Raw genomic sequence first — 13,945 nt, forward strand, 5'->3', positions numbered from 1 at the left:
TAAATATGTGTATGTGACCAATAGCATCTGTTAAATATGTGTATGTGACCAATAAAATTTGATTTGATTTGTTCCTACAAACTTGTCTGTTTATTGGTGTGTTTTGGATTATGTTTTGCACAAAATAAATGAATATGTAAATAAGAAAAAAATATGTATTTGAACACTTCTACATTAATGTGATGCTACCATGGTTACAGATAAGCATGACATAATTGTGAATATTGATGAGTGAGAAAGTTACAGAGGCATAAATATCACACCCCGTGTCACGCCTTGGTCATTGTATTTTGTGTTTTCGTTATATATTTGGTCAGGCCAGGGTGTGACAGGGGTTTATGTTATTGTATTTCGTATTGGGGTTTGTAGTATTTGGTATCGCGGCTGATTAGGGGTGTTGTATAGGCTTGGCTGCCTGAGGCGGTTCTCAATCAGAGTCAGGTGATTCACGTTGTCTCTGATTGGGAACCGTATTTAGGTAGCCTGAGTTCGCTTTGTCTTTCGTGGGTGATTGTTCCTGTCTCTGTGTAGTTTCACCAGATAGGCTGTATTTAGGTTTCACGTTCCGTTTGTTGTTTTTGTATTTATCAGTTATTTCATGTATCGTTCCGTTTTCCTTCATTAAAGTCATGAGTAACCACTACGCTGCATTTCGGTCCGACTCTCTTTCAACAAACGAAGAACGCCGTTACACCCCCCACCCGCCCCCCAAAAATTCTAGCCTCTCCTGTTATTTGGTAACGGTGAGAGGTTAGCATGTTTTAGGGGCATGATCTTCGTGCATCTGTACTGCAGCTATGACCACCTGCGACCTTTGGCCTGATCGTCTGGCGGAGGGATTCTAGGCAAGAGGCCGGTGCTTTACAAAATTGAATTGGTCAAAATGAATTTAGAATGTTTTTTACACTAAATTAAAAACAGTAGCTAGCACCAACAAGCCTATGATATCAAAGCAGACCGAAGATAATTGGCATCTCTTCTAATACTGAAGCATTAAGGGGTATATTTTGGCTTGACTAGGAGCCTGACTCTTCTTCTGGAGCCAAAGACACACAGAGAGGCAGAGTGCAAGCAGTCCGGGGAACAGGAGTAGCCAAATAGAGTTGAAATGTGAGGGCCCAGCAGGCCACTGTTATCCTCCTGTGTGCTACATTAAACACAGACTCTCTCTCTCCTACCAAACCCTAACCCGGACAACGCTGGGCCAATTGTGCAAGGTTGTGATACAGCCTGGAATCAAACCAGGGTCTGTAGTGACGCCTCTAGCACTGAGATGCAGTGCCATAGACCGCTGCACCACTCGGGAATCCTACTGAAATACCCACAGAAGAACGTTGTTCTCTGAACGTTCTCTGAACTATTTGAGAACCATTGGAGAACATTCCTAGAACATTACAACAATTGATATAAAATGCCACCATTGTTTGAACTTTTAGGAAATGTTCTGTTTAAAGTAATTAAATGACAAGAAAAAATTACGTTTTTTTTTGTCAAGTTCATTGAATGTGCAGAGAAATGTTCAAAAGCGAAGCAACTATCCTGCAACATTCCCAAAACGTTTTGGGAAGGTCGTATGCCAAATAACCAAAAGATAACCGGTGGAAAAAAGTACTCAATTATCATACTTGAGTAAAAGTAAAGATGCCTTAATAGAAAATGACTCAAGTATAAGTGAAAGTCACCCAGTAAAATACTACTTGAGTAAAAGTCTAAAAGTATTTGGTTTTAAATATAATTAAGTATCAAAAGTAAATGTAATTGCTAAAATATACTTAAGTATCAAATGTAAAAGTACAAGTATAAATCATTTCAAATTCCTTATTAATAAACAAAGCAGACAACACACATGTTCTTATTTAGAGAGATGGCCAGGGGCTCAATCCAACAGCCAGGGGCTCAATCCAACAGCCAGGGGCTCAATCCAACAGCCAGGGGCTCAATCCAACAGCCAGGGGCTCAATCCAACAGACAGGGGCTCAATCCAACAGCCAGGGGGTCAATCCAACAGCCAGGGGCTCAATCCAACATTCAGGGGCTCAATCCAACAGCCAGGGGCTCAATCCAACAGCCAGGGGCTCAATCCAACAGCCAGGGGCTCAATCCAACAGTCAGACATCATTTACAAACAAAGCATGTGTTTAGTGAGTCCGCCAGATCAGAGGCAGTAGGGATGACCAGGGATGTTCTCTGTTTAGTGAGTCTGCCAGATCAGAGGCAGTAGGGATGACCAGGGATGTTCTCTGTTTAGTGAGTCCGCCAGATCAGAGGCAGTAGGGATGGACCAGGGATGTTCTCTGTTTAGTGAGTCCGCCAGATCAGAGGCAGTAGAGATGACCAGGGATGTTCTCTGTTTAGTGAGTCCGCCAGATCAGAGGCAGTAGGGATGACCAGGGATGTTCTCTGTTTAGTGAGTCCGCCAGATCAGAGGCAGTAGAGATGACCAGGGATGTTCTCTGTTTAGTGAGTCCGCCAGATCAGAGGCAGTAGAGATGACCAGGGATGTTCTCTGTTTAGTGAGTCCGCCAGATCAGAGGCAGTAGGGATGACCAGGGATGTTCTCTTGTGTGCGAATTGGACCATTTCCCTGTCCTGCTAAGCATTCATAATGTAACAAGTACTTTTTTTTGTTTGGGTGTCAGGGAATGAAGTGAAAAGTGAAAATTGCATCATTTTCTTTTGGAATGTAGTGAAAGTGAAAGTAAAAGTTGTCAAAAATATAAATAGTAAATTACAGATACCACAAAAACGTCTTAAGTAGTAATTGAAAGTATCTGTTTCACTACACAGTCGCTGTCTCTCTGCTTGCTCTGTTTCCCTACACAGTCGCTGTCTCTCTGCTTGCTCTGTTTCCCTACACAGTCGCTGTCTCTCTGCTTGCTCTGTTTCCCTACACAGTCGCTGTCTCTCTGCTTGCTCTGTTTCCCTACACAGTCGCTGTCTCTCTGCTTTCTCTGTTTCACTACACAGTCGCTGTCTCTCTGCTTGCTCTGTTTCTCTACACAGTCGCTGTCTCTCTGCTTGCTCTGTTTCTCTACACAGTCGCTGTCTCTCTGCTTGCTCTGTTTCTCTACACAGTCGCTGTCTCTCTGCTTGCTCTGTTTCTCTACACAGTCGCTGTCTCTGCTTGCTCTGTTTCTCTACACAGTCGCTGTCTCTCTGCTTGCTCTGTTTCCCTACACAGTCGCTGTCTCTCTGCTTTCTCTGTTTCCCTACACAGTCGCTGTCTCTCTGCTTGCTCTGTTTCTCTACACAGTCGCTGTCTCTCTGCTTGCTCTGTTTCTCTACACAGTCGCTGTCTCTCTGCTTGCTCTGTTTCTCTACACAGTCGCTGTCTCTCTGCTTGCTCTGTTTCTCTACACAGTCGCTGTCTCTCTGCTTGCTCTGTTTCTCTACACAGTCGCTGTCTCTCTGCTTGCTGTATGTTTCCCTACACAGTCGCTGTCTCTCTGCTTGCTCTGTTTCTCTACACAGTCGCTGTCTCTCTGCTTGCTCTGTTTCTCTACACAGTCGCTGTCTCTCTGCTTGCTCTGTTTCTCTACACAGTCTCTGTCTCTCTGATTGCTCTCTGTTTCTCTACACAGTCGCTGTCTCTCTGCTTGCTCTATATTCACTACACAGTCGCTGTCTCTCTGCTTGCTGTATATTTCACTACACAGTCACTGTCTCTCTGCTTGCTCTATGTTTCCTTACACAGTCGCTGTCTCTCTGCTTGCTCTGTTTCTCTACACAGTCGCTGTCTCTCTGCTTGCTGTATATTTCACTACACAGTCGCTGTCTCTCTGCTTGCTCTGTTTCCCTACACAGTCGCTGTCTCTCTGCTTGCTCTGTTTCTCTACACAGTCGCTGTCTCTCTGCTTGCTGTACATTTCTCTAAACAGTCGCTGTCTCACTCTTGCTCTGTTTCTCTACACAGTCGCTGTCTCTCTGCTTGCTCTGTTTCTCTACACAGTCGCTGTCTCTCTGCTTGCGCTGTGTCCCTACACAGTTGCTGTCTCTCTGCTTGTTCTGTTTCCCTACACAGTCGCTGTCTCTCTGCTTTCTCTGTTTCCCTACACAGTCGCTGTCTCTCTGCTTGCTCTGTTTCTCTACACAGTCGCTGTCTCTCTGCTTGCTCTGTTTCTCTACACAGTCGCTGTCTCTCTGCTTGCTCTGTTTCTCTACACAGTCGCTGTCTCTCTGCTTGCTCTGTTTCCCTACACAGTCGCTGTCTCTCTGCTTGCTCTGTTTCCTTACACAGTCGCTGTCTCTCTGCTTGCTCTGTTTCACTACACAGTCGCTGTCTCTCTGCTTGCTCTGTTTCTCTACACAGTTGCTGTCTCTCTGCTTGCTCTGTTTCCCTACACAGTCTCTGTCTCTCTGCTTGCTGTATATTTCACTACACAGTCGCTGTCTCTCTGCTTGCTCTGTTTCTCTACACAGTCGCTGTCTCTCTGCTTGCTGTATATTTCACTACACAGTCGCTGTCTCTCTGCTTGCTGTATATTTCACTACACAGTCGCTGTCTTTCTGCTTTCTCTGTTTCTCTACACAGTCGCTGTCTCTCTGCTTGCTCTATATTTACCTACACAGTCACTGTCTCTCTGCTTGCTGTATGTTTCCTACACAGTCACTGTCTCTCTGCTTGCTCTATATTTACCTACACAGTCACTGTCTCTCTGCTTGCTCTATATTTACCTACACAGTCACATTCTCTCTGCTTGCTCTATATTTACCTACACAGTCGCTGTCTCTCTGCTTGCTCTGTTTCTCTACACAGTCGCTGTCTCTCTGCTTGCTCTGTTTCTCTACACAGTCGCTGTCTCTCTGCTTGCTCTGTTTCTCTACACAGTCGCTGTCTCTCTGCTTGCTCTGTTTCTCTACACAGTCGCTGTCTCTCTGCTTGCTCTGTTTCTCTACACAGTCGCTGTCTCTCTGCTTGCTCTGTTTCTCTACACAGTCGCTGTCTCTCTGCTTGCTCTGTTTCTCTACACAGTCGCTGTCTCTCTGCTTGCTCTGTTTCCCTACACAGTCGCTGTCTCTCTGCTTGCACACAGTGACGGTTTAGGCCTCAACCCTAGCTGGATGTGCCCATTATTTTTAGTCAACCACCTAATATCTCTGTGTCAGAGGTCAATCCAGTGAATGGCCGCTATCAGGGAGGCCCTTCACGCAACGCTGGCTCCATGTTGGGCCCTATAGCCACGCTCCGTTGACCAAAGCAGCCTGTCAGCCCACTGAGTTAGTGGTGAATGTATTCACCCCGCATTCGTCTTGGGGCAATAACTGGCACACAGTCTATCCTGGAGCTTTACAGCATGCGTCAATGATTCTAGTTTCATCCATCCAGTCTGTGTTGTAGTTTCATCCAACCAGTCTGTGTTGTAGTTTCAACCAAATAGTCTGTGTTGTAGTTTCCTCTAACCAGTCTGTGTTGTAGTTTCATCCAACCAGTCTGTATTGTAGTTTAAAACCAACCAGTCTGTGTTGTAGTTTCATCCAACCAGTCTGTGTTGTAGTTTTAAACCAACAAGTCTGTGTTGTAGTTTTAAACCAACAAGTCTGTGTTGTAGTTTCAACCAACCAGTCTGTGTTGTAGTTTCAACCAACCAGTCTGTGTTGTAGTTTCAAACCAACCAGTCTGTGTTGTAGTTTCATCCAACCAGTCTGTGTTGTAGTTTCAACCAACCAGTCTGTGTTGTAGTTTTAAACCAACCAGTCTGTGTTGTAGTTTTAAACCAACCCGTCTGTGTTGTAGTTTCCTCCAACCAGTCTGTGTTGTAGTTTTAAACCAACCAGTCTGTGTTGTAGTTTCATCCAACCAGTCTGTGTTGTAGTTTCATCCAACCAGTCTGTGTTGTAGTTTCATCCAACCAGTCTGTGTTGTAGTTTCATCCAACCAGTCTGTGTTGTAGTTTCATCCAACCAGTCTGTGTTGTAGTTTCATCCAACCAGTCTGTAGTTTTTCTTTTTGTCTTTTCTTTTTTCTTTTTTTCTTTTTTCTTTCACCTTTATTTAACCAGGTAGGCTAGTTGAGAACACCTTTATTTAACCAGGTAGGCTAGTTGAGAACACCTTTATTTAACCAGGTAGGCTAGTTGAGAACACCTTTATTTAACCAGGTAGGCTAGTTGAGAACACCTTTATTTAACCAGGTAGGCTAGTTGAGAACAAGTTCTCATTTGCAACTGCGACCTGGCCAAGATAAAGCATAGCAGTGTGAGCAGACAACAAAGAGTTACACATGGAGTAAACAATTAACAAGTCAATAACACAGTAGAAAACAAAGGGGGAGTCTATATACAATGTGTGCAAAAGGCATGAGGAGGTAGGCAAATAATTACAATTTTGTGATGAATGATCAGATGGTCATGTACAGGTAGAGATATTGGTGTGCAAAAGAGCAGAAAAGTAAATAAATAAAAACAGTATGGGGATGAGGTAGGTGAAAAAGGGTGGGCTATTTACCAATAGACTATGTACAGCTGCAGCGATCGGTTAGCTGCTCAGATAGCTGATGTTTGAAGTTGGTGAGGGAGATAAAAGTCTCCAACTTCAGCGATTTTTGCAATTCGTTCCAGTCACAGGCAGCAGAGTACTGGAATGAGAGGCGGCCAAATGAGGTGTTGGCTTTAGGGATGATCAGTGAGATACACCTGCTGGAGCGCGTGCTACGGATGGGTGTTGCCATCGTGACCAGTGAGCTGAGATAAGGCGGAGCTTTACCTAGCATGGACTTGTAGATGACCTGGAGCCAGTGGGTCTGGCGCCGAATATGTAGCGAGGGCCAGCCGACTAGAGCATACAAGTCGCAGTGGTGGGTGGTATAAGGTGCTTTAGTGACAAAACGGATGGCACTGTGATAGACTGCATCCAGTTTGCTGAGTAGAGTGTTGGAAGCCATTTTGTAGATGACATCGCCGAAGTCGAGGATCGGTAGGATAGTCAGTTTTACTAGGGTAAGCTTGGCGGCGTGAGTGAAGGAGGCTTTGTTGCGGAATAGAAAGCCGACTCTTGATTTGATTTTCGATTGGAGATGTTTGATATGAGTCTGGAAGGAGAGTTTGCAGTCTAGCCAGACACCTAGGTACTTATAGACGTCCACATATTCTAGGTCGGAACCATCCAGGGTGGTGATGCTAGTCGGGCATGCGGGTGCAGGCAGCGACCGGTTGAAAAGCATGCATTTGGTTTTACTAGCGTTTAAGAGCAGTTGGAGGCCACGGAAGGAGTGTTGTATGGCATTGAAGCTTGTTTGGAGGTTAGATAGCACAGTGTCCAAAGACGGGCCGAAAGTATATAGAATGGTGTCGTCTGCGTAGAGGTGGATCAGGGAATCGCCCGCAGCAAGAGCAACATCATTGATATACACAGAGAAAAGAGTCGGCCCGAGAATTGAACCCTGTGGCACCCCCATAGAGACTGCCAGAGGACCAGACAGCATGCCCTCCGATTTGACGCACTGAACTCTGTCTGCAAAGTAATTGGTGAACCAGGCAAGGCAGTCATCCGAAAAACCGAGGCTCCTGAGTCTGCCGATAAGAATATGGTGATTGACAGAGTCGAAAGCCTTGGCAAGGTCGATGAAGACGGCTGCACAGTACTGTCTTTTATCGATGGCGGTTATGATATCGTTGAGTACCTTGAGTGTGGCTGAGGTGCACCCATGACCGGCTCGGAAACCAGATTGCACAGCGGAGAAGGTACGGTGGGATTCGAGATGGTCAGTGACCTGTTTGTCTTCTTCTGTCAGTGCGGTTTTGTCCCGTCAGGTTGTTTACTGATTGTATGTTGACATTTTATCTGGTTGTATTCTGGTTATCTGACCACATAACAACCAAGCGATGACTGTATTCTGGTTATCTGACCACATATCAACCAAGCGATGACTGTATTCTGGTTATCTGACCACATAACAACCAAGCGATGACTGTATTCTGGTTATCTGACCACATAACAACCAAGCGATGACATATTTCCCATGAAGTCTGGATCTTGTCATGAAAAATATATCTATACCTGGTTGAGACCCGTTGGTTGTAACCTCTTTGTTTTCTGTGTGAATAGGTCTCTATAGTTAGGGCTATATGTTTTCAGTGTGAATAGGTCTGTGTAGGCGGGTCTGTGTGTTTTCTGTGTGAATAGGTCTCTATAGTTAGGGCTGTATGTTTTCTGTGTGAATAGGTCTGTGTTGGCGAGTCTATGTGTTTTTTGTGTGAATAGGACTGTATGTTTTCTGTGTGAATAGGTCTCTATAGTTAGGGCTGTATGTTTTCTGTGTGAATAGGACTGTATGTTTTTTTGTGTGAATAGGTCTGTATGTTTTTGTGTGAATAGGTCTGTATGTTTTTGTGTGAATAGGTCTGTATGTTTTTGTGTGAATAGGTCTGTATGTTTTTGTGTGAATAGGACTGTATGTTTTTGTGTGAATCGACTGTATGTTTTTTGTGTGAATAGGTCTGTATAAGTAGGAACGTTCCCTGTCAGTTGGGCCTCTCATTAAACAGAGCAGCTGTAACCATACTAGGAATCATCTCCGTTACCCATTTTACATGACATTTACATTTTTTGGCAGACGCTCTTACCCAGTTGCGACTTACAGGAGCAATTAGGGTTAATTGCTTTGCTAGTCGGCTTGGGGATTCAAACCAGTGACCTTTCGGTTACTGGGTCAACGCTATTAACCGCTAGGCTACCTGCCGCCCCAAACACTCAAACCTGTCGTCTCTAACCTCCCTGCTGATGGCAAATACAGAAGCCACTGGGGAGGGAGGGAGGGAGGGAGGGAGGGAGGGAGGGAGGGAGGGAGGGAGGGAGGGAGGGAGGGAGGGAGGGAGGGGGAGATGGGGAGATGGGGAATGGGGCGAGTGCATGTGAAACACAAAAACAGTGCATGTGAAACATAAACACACTGGAGAGAGAGTGAGAGAGGGACAGAGGTATAGCGAGAGGGAGTGAGAGAGGGAGTGAGGGAGAGAGGGAGATAGAGGGAGAGAAAAAGAGAGAGTATAGAGAGAGAGAGAGAGAGAGGTTTGTGGGGCGAGAGAATGGAGCGAGTGCATGTGAAACACAAAATCAATTAACCAGAATGCAGCTTCTCTCCCTCGTTTTCTCTCTGCCTCTTTTGTACATCATCTGCTGGAGCCCATCATCTGCTGGACCCCTGAACCCTGGACCCTCGACCCCTGAACCTTCGCCCACTTGGACCCTCGCTCCCTTGGACACTCGTCCCCTGAACCCTCGCCCCCCTGGACCCTCGCCCCTTGGACACTCAGACCATACCTGGCTCGTGTTTACACGCTGTAAAGAAAGATGTTGATTCAACTTACAATTGTAAGGCAATCAACTGCAAAAGAATTGTGAGTTTGTTCAACAACATTTTCACTCACAAACATTTTCACAAACAACGCACCTCAATCCACTGTAAACCTATAAACAACCTACATTACCAGTCAGACGTTTTGACACACCTACTCAGTCTGTCACGACTTCCTCCGAAGTCGGTCCCTCTCCTTGTTCGTGCGACGTTCGGCGGTCGACGTCACCGGTCTTCTAGCCATCGCCGATCTACCTTTAATTTTCCATTTGTTTTGTCTTGTCTTCCCACACACCTGGTTTCAGTTCCATCAATTACATGGTGTGTATTTAACCCTCTGTTCCCCCCATGTCCTTGTCCGGTATTGTTTATTGTAAGTGTTTGTGCACGTTATGTCTGGTATTGTTTATTGTCAGTGTTTGTGCACGTTATGTCTGGTGTTGTTTATTGTCAGTGTTTGTGCACGTTATGTCTGGTGTTGTTTATTGTCAGTGTTTGTGCACGTTATGTCTGGTGTTGTTTATTGTCAGTGTTTGTGCACGTTATGTCTGGTATTGTTTATTGTCAGTGTTTGTGCACGTTATGTCTGGTGTTGTTTATTGTCAGTGTTTGTGCACGTTATGTCTGGTATTGTTTATTGTCAGTGTTTGTGCACGTTATGTCTGGTATTGTTTATTGTCAGTGTTTGTGCACGTTATGTCTGGTGTTGTTTATTGTCAGTGTTTGTGCACGTTATGTCTGGTATTGTTTATTGTAAGTGTTTGTGCACGTTATGTCTGGTGTTGTAACGGTCTGAGTGTAGTGGGTGAGGAGTCAGGCGCAGGAAGCAGAGAGTTCAGGGGAGTGCTATTTTAATGCACTGAGAAACGCTGAACATAAGCCAACCCTCACAAAAACACAGGGCGTACTGAACAAACAAATGCCCCAAACAGGGGGACTTAAACTGTCCAGGGAAAACCCACAAAATGGGAAAACACAAAACCCATAGACGTGCACACAAGTACACCAAACAGACGATCACAATAATTAATCCCGCACAAGGAACCCTGCGGGCCGGCTGACTAATAAAGCCTTACTACCTAACTCAAAACAGGTGCACTCAATGAACACATAAGGAGGGGGAGGAAATAATCAGTAGCAGCTAGTAGGCCGGCGACGACGAGCGCCACCCGAACGGGAAGGGGATTGTCCTTCGGTCGGAGTCGTGACAGGTGTGTCGGGTTATGTGCCCATTTATTGATTGCTCTGTTTTCCAGGTGGGTTTTTATTATTAAACTGGGCCGTTTGGAAACACAGGTGAAAACAGTCCCGAAAATCAACCTGCTTAAAGGCCAAAAATGTGCCAAATAAATTGCCATGGCGCCGTACAGTTAGAAAAAAAATAGTTTGGAAGAGATTTCCGATGTATGGTTTATTTACTGATTTACTGATATGTAAATGTTTATTTATTTTACCTTTATTTAACTAGGCAAGTCAGTTAAGAACAAATTCTTATTTTCAATGACAGCCTAGCACAGTGGTCTAAGGCACTGCGTCTCAGTGCTAGAGACACTGCGTCACTACACACACCCTGGTTCAAATCCAGGTTGTGTCACAATTGGCTGTGATTGGGAGTCCCATAGGGTGGTGCACAATTGGCCTAGTGTTTGGCTGGTGTAGGCCATCATTGTAAATAAGAATTTGTTCTTAATTTCCTTGCCTGGTTAAATAAATTAAATAATTACATCCAGGAACTCCATCACTTAGTAACCTGCTGGCATTGCTTGAGTCCATCTTTAAGTAGGTGGAAGAGAAGAGTGCCTGTTCAGACCAGTCGGAACATTGTGTGTGTGTGGAAAGTGGGGTAATTAATGGGATCTGATGGCTCATTGGTAGTCTCCTTTTGTTGCCAGGCATTGAGAGATAGACGGTCGGGTGGGGATAATTAATTAAGTATCGAGCGGAGTTCAGGAAGGATGGCTTGTGGGAGTCAAACTGCTTACCTCTAACATTCTCACCTCTGAAGGTAGAGCAGCAGTTCATTACGGAGAGCACAGGCTGCAGAGCACAAACTAAAAGGCCATTTATGCTTGATCAGACAATGTGGTCAGAGGTCATGCATGGATGGTGTGACTCAATTGCGGAGCCTCCGGAGGAATGCAGAGGCCAAATCGAGCTCTGTCCCGCATAGCCGTGCGCCACATTTTTTAACCATGCCGAAGGGTTCCGTATAACTTCGCATTGACGTGATTGGTTGACGGTAAGGTAGGAGCTGTACATCCTGCGTAAACATAAACTCACTTCCTTGACAACTTCCTTGACAACAGCTCTGCTCAACAGCTCTGCGCTGCTCCGTGAAGCACAAGACATCAGATTGACCATGTAGAGCCTTTTAGAAGCACAGACTGAAAAACACAGGCTTAGAAAGACAGATTTAACAAATGGGAGAATCTCCTATATGGTACCTTGTATGAGGACAATCCCCGACACAGAAAATCTCAAGTCCAGATACAGTGCCTTCTGAAAGTATTCAGACCCCTTGAATTTTTCCACATTTTGTTACGTTACAGCCTTATTCTAAAATGGATTAAAATAGTTTTTTCCCCTCATCAATCTACACACAATACCCCATAATGACATCACAATACCCCATAATGACAAAGTAAAAACAGGTTTTAAGAAATGTTTGCTAATTTATATTGAAATACTGAAATATCACATTTATATAAGCATTCAGACCCTTTAATAAGTACTTTGTTGAAGCACCTTTGGCAGTGATTACAGTCTTCTTGGATATGACCCTACATGCTTGGCACACCTGTATTTGGGGAGTTTCTCCCATTCCTCTCTGCAGGTCCTCTCAAGCTCTGTCAGGTTGGATGGGGAGCATCGCTGCACAGATATTTTCAGGTCTCTCCAGGGTTCAAGTCTGGGCTCTGGCTGGGCCTCTCAAGGACATTCAGAGACTTGTCCCGAAGCCACTCCTGCATTGGCTTGGCTGTGTGCTTAGGGTCATTGTCCTATTGAAAGGTGAACCTTCACCCCAGTCTGAGGTCCTGAGCGCTCTGGAGCAAATTTTCATCAAGGATCTCTCTGTACTTTGCTCGGTTCATCTTTCCCTCGATCCTGACTGTTCTCCCAGTCCCTGCTGCTGAAAAACATCCCCACGGCATGATGCTGCCACCACCATGCTTCACCGTAGGGATGATGCTGCCACCACCATGCTTCACCGTAGGGATGGTGCCAGAGTCTTTTGGTTCCTTTTGGCACACTCCAAGCGGGCTGTCATGTGCCTTTAACTATGGAGCGACTTCCGTCTAGCCACTTTACCATAAAGGCCTGATTGGTGGAGTGCTGCAGAGATGGTTGTCCTTCTGGAAGGTTCTCCCATCTCCACAGAATAACTCTAGAGCTCTGTCAGAGGGCAGCGGGGATTCCCACCTCCGATTGCTCAGTTTGGCCGGGCGGCCAACTGTAGGAAGAGTCTTGGTGGTTCCAAACTTCTTCCATTTATGATCCTGAGTGGCACAAGGCACTGCTAGAGGCGTCACTACAAACCCGGGTTCGATCTCAGGCTCTATCACAGCCGTGTTATGGGAGGGTTTGGCCGGGAATGACCGTTATTGTAAATAAGAATTTGTTCTTTACTGACTAATCACTGTGTTCTTGGGGACCTTCAATGCAATGCCGCAGACATTTTTTGGTACTCTTTCCCAGATCTGTCCCTCGACACATTCCTGTCTCGGAGCTCTACGGACAATTCCTTCGACCTCATTAGCTTGGTTCTTGCTCTGACATGCACTGTCGACTGTGGGACCTTACCTTATGAATAATGACGCCGGAGGGAATGACTGCCATTTTACGGGCTCCTAACCAACTGTCCCATATTTTAGTTTTTTTCGCATTGTTTGTTACTCATTTTGTACATACATTTGCTGCTAACGTCTCTTATGAACTAAAAAAGTTTCTGGAAATCAGAACAGCGATTACTCACCTCGAACTGGATGAAGATTTTTCTGATGAAGAGGTATTGCTCGCCTGATACCTCATGATAAAGAATACCTCATGATAAACTGTAGACCAAATTATCTACCAAGAGAGTTCTCATCTATATTATTCGTAGCCGTCTATTTACCACCACAAACCAATGCTGACACTAAGACCGCATTCAACTAGATGTATAAGGCCATAAGCAAACAAGAAAATGCTCATTCAGAAGCAGAACTCCTAGTGGCCGGGGACTGTAATGCCGGCAAACTTAAATCCATTTTACCTAATTTCTATCCTTCTGATTCCTACCGACAAGAAAAAAGTAAAGCCGTGAATACCAGTGACTCACTCAATACTGAAGTGGTCAGATGATTGAATTTACCACAGGTGGGCTCCAATCAAAATGTAGAAACATCTCAAGGATGATCGATGGAAACAAGACGCACCTGAGGTTAATTTCTCATAGCAATGGGTCTGAATTCATATGTAAATAAAGGTATTTCTGTTTTTTATTTGAATACATTTGCAAAAATGTCTAAAAACCTGTTTTCGCTCATGGGGTATTGTGTGTAGATTGCGGATCATTTGTATTTATATACTCCATTTTAGATTAAGGCTGTAACGTAACAAAAAGTCAAGGGGTCTGAATACTTTCTGAAGGCACTGTAAATCCAGCTGCCTATT

This window comes from Oncorhynchus kisutch, linkage group LG10, assembly GCF_002021735.2.
Source record: "Oncorhynchus kisutch isolate 150728-3 linkage group LG10, Okis_V2, whole genome shotgun sequence".
NCBI lineage: Eukaryota > Metazoa > Chordata > Actinopteri > Salmoniformes > Salmonidae > Oncorhynchus > Oncorhynchus kisutch.